Source organism: Triticum dicoccoides, chromosome 6B (genome assembly GCF_002162155.2).
Source record: "Triticum dicoccoides isolate Atlit2015 ecotype Zavitan chromosome 6B, WEW_v2.0, whole genome shotgun sequence".
NCBI classification, from domain to species: domain Eukaryota; kingdom Viridiplantae; phylum Streptophyta; class Magnoliopsida; order Poales; family Poaceae; genus Triticum; species Triticum dicoccoides.
In genome coordinates this window covers 370,824,377-370,827,267 of record NC_041391.1, presented here as the reverse complement: position 1 = coordinate 370,827,267, position 2,891 = coordinate 370,824,377, and the positions used below count along the sequence as shown (strand labels likewise).

Here is a 2,891-nt window from a genome sequence, read left to right as displayed (position 1 = left end):
GATGGTTGAAGGGGAGATCTCTCCTTTTATATACCTACCTCCTGGAGGAATTCTGAAGTATGATCGTGAAGAACTCGAAACCTTCCATGTCGTACTCCGGTGTGGCGGAGTGCAGCCTGTGGTGGCGTCCTCCCCCCATCTCTGATAAGCAGCAGAAGAGACCAATTACTACCCTTACAACATTATCATACAACATTACAGCAGCAAAAGTTTTGAGCAGAAGATAATCAACTACACCAAGTTATCATTTCATATTCAAAAAGGAATGCACTCGTGGACATTTATGATGGCAACAACACCTCTGTTTTCTTCTTCTACTCATTCCTCGTGAAAAGAAATTACATCATAGTTGAATCAGTCAATATATGCAAGCAACATAGGAAACAAGCACTTCAAAACAATCAATAAATGGCAAAATAATTTGCTAGTACTCTATCTACAATGGACCATATCTTCCTATATGCCCATGTCTACTATAAAAGGGAAACACATCTAGAACGATATTAAGGACAGTAAAACTGAGCCACTTTCCAGCCCTCTCACGCACTAGACGATTTTGGTCGTCAGATCTCGCATCCTGATATTTCTGGCCATTCGATGGCTGTCCGAGGGGCTGCTGCTCCGGTGGAAAAATCCAAAGCATGTGGTTAACTCGGCTTTCTGCCGTGTGAAGCCCACGAACGAATAGCCCTAACTTCCCCTCTCTCTGTTTGTTCGCACGACAGCAGGTCTCGAGCGACTACACGAAGGAGCAGCCGCTGCCGCCGCAGTCGGGACTTGCTTGCCGCCGCCTAGACTCTCCCTGGCCGCCGCTGCCTCAAATCTCGCCGTCGTCTGGACTCGGCTACACTTCTCCGTCTGTCTGCCTTCACCACCATGGGTAACATACTCAGGGAGCCATCGTCGCTCCTGCTGCTTCCTCTGGATTGTCCTTGTTTGCGATGCCCCACCTATGTATGTTTCCCCAATCTAATCTATTTGCTTTCCTGTCTTTTCTCCTCTGGGTCTGTAGTTGTAGTAGCAAGATCAGGGGCTGGGCGTGGACACCTCCGGCCACGATATAAAGTTGATGCTGGTGAGATCCAAATTAGATAAGATCCACCACTCGCCTCACCACGATCAAGGGCAATTACTACATCTCTAATACTGGTTGGAAATTGTGAGTTTTAGATTTATTAAATCTGGTTGTGTGTTGGTCCCTGTTGTGATTTGAGGAGAAGGTTGTGGTACGGGCGTTGTACAGGCAGTAGGCACAAACGGGAGATGCTGAATGTGGCGTTTTACTGACACTAATTTTTTTTCTAGATAATGACGGGCACTGTACAGGCAGTGGGCAGAAAATGTGATTTGATCTGTTATAGACTGTACTCCATATGAACATGAGTCGTTAGCTATCTGAAAAACAAATAAAAAAGTGTGCACTCATTTATATGTTTAGTTATATAAGATAAATCGAGATCCCTCTGCCCCACTCTTCGTCAGGGCTTTGTTTCCCCTTTCCGTATTACATTTTAGATGTGACTTTTGTCGTGTTGCTCCCCTTCTTATACTGTTATTTATTGTACTTTTTGTGCGATTTTCTATATCATTACTAACATTGATAGACACGATGGAACGACCATGATCACCCTACCTTGTTGCTTCATCTTGCAGTATAAAGAATTTCTAGGCATCATTTTTTTCTTCTTACATTAGTATTTTGAATAAACACCCCCTTGATTCATAAGATATTTAGATGAATGGATGTTATAGTAGTATGGTCCTTTCATTTCTAGAGTTATTGTTTTGTTACATTATTTTTAGAATAAATAGCTCTTACATTTTATTGGGTTTCCTGCCAAATGGATCCTCCTAAAGTATATGCTTGTGTTATTCGGAACCTCTACAGTGGGTTGTCAAGAGCATAGGGCATTGTTGCATCTTATCTGTGTGTCTACAAATTTATCCCAATATTACCCTTCTAATGCATCTTTAATTTAGTTCAGTTTAGTCCTCACATATGTTCATCTTCATGTAATCAGATTGATGAGAGACTGATGTTGCTGTGATGATAAGTGCCTATGATTTCTGTACTTTGCACTGAACCGACTGAAGCTGACATTGATTCTTGGTAAGAATAATGTGCGCTCAACTTTGCATAGTTTTTATATAGTTAAGTTTGTAATGTATATGACCAAATGCGGCCACATGGCTCACCAAATAGTATTTGCAGTGTCTTGGATTGTTATTTATACAAAATTTTCATTTGTATTGATCTGAACAAAAAGGTCACTGCATTTGGTTTCGTATATGTAGTACTTCCACTAATCTTTTTTCCTATACAAATAAAGGCTGCAAGAATTGGGAGTATCTAAAGCACCAACGGTTGAAGGAGCTCATCCGCCCACCGAGAGCATTGCAGCTTTCCACATGCCATTGATTAATCCATCTGCTTTAGTTGCATCAGATACTCCATCCTTTAATTGTTCTTTAATTGCATTGCTGATGTCACTTTCATATATGTAACTAAGTGAAAATAGGGCTTTGTAAGGATGTCACACTATTATTAGTTTGACATAGTGTGACATGTTTCATTGAGAAGCTTTGTCAAGATTAGTATAGTGATTACTTTCATGGAATGCCATTTGTTTTCACCTTTCGTGTAGGATCACCTATTGGCACATTCATGGTCATGAAATGCTTATGTTGTATATTTTTCATCCAATTTATGAGATGCTAGAAAAAACTTGGTAGATATGGAACTAAGAAGTTGGCCAATATGACCCGAAAAATATACAAGATGATAGCTATCTATTTGTAAAATTACTATCACTCTATTGGAAAAATAGACGGGCGCTGCAGCGTGCACCAATCATGATCTAGTCTACTATAAATGGACCATATCTAGAACC

General features: G+C 40.5%; 1 long non-coding RNA gene across 3 annotated transcripts; it reads left to right on the top strand.

Moving 5' to 3' along the window:
• Window positions 1-737: 737 nt before the first annotated feature.
• On the top strand, window positions 738-2,633 carry LOC119326608. Of its 3 annotated transcripts, XR_005158075.1 has the most exons (4): window positions 738-880; window positions 1,013-1,159; window positions 2,022-2,110; window positions 2,331-2,633. It is a non-coding gene; the product is annotated as an uncharacterized LOC119326608 (long non-coding RNA). The 3 variants fall into 3 exon arrangements; XR_005158076.1 differs by lacking the exon at window positions 1,013-1,159 and having other exon boundaries at window positions 738-954; XR_005158074.1 differs by having other exon boundaries at window positions 738-1,159.
• The last annotated feature ends 258 nt before the right edge of the window (window positions 2,634-2,891 follow it).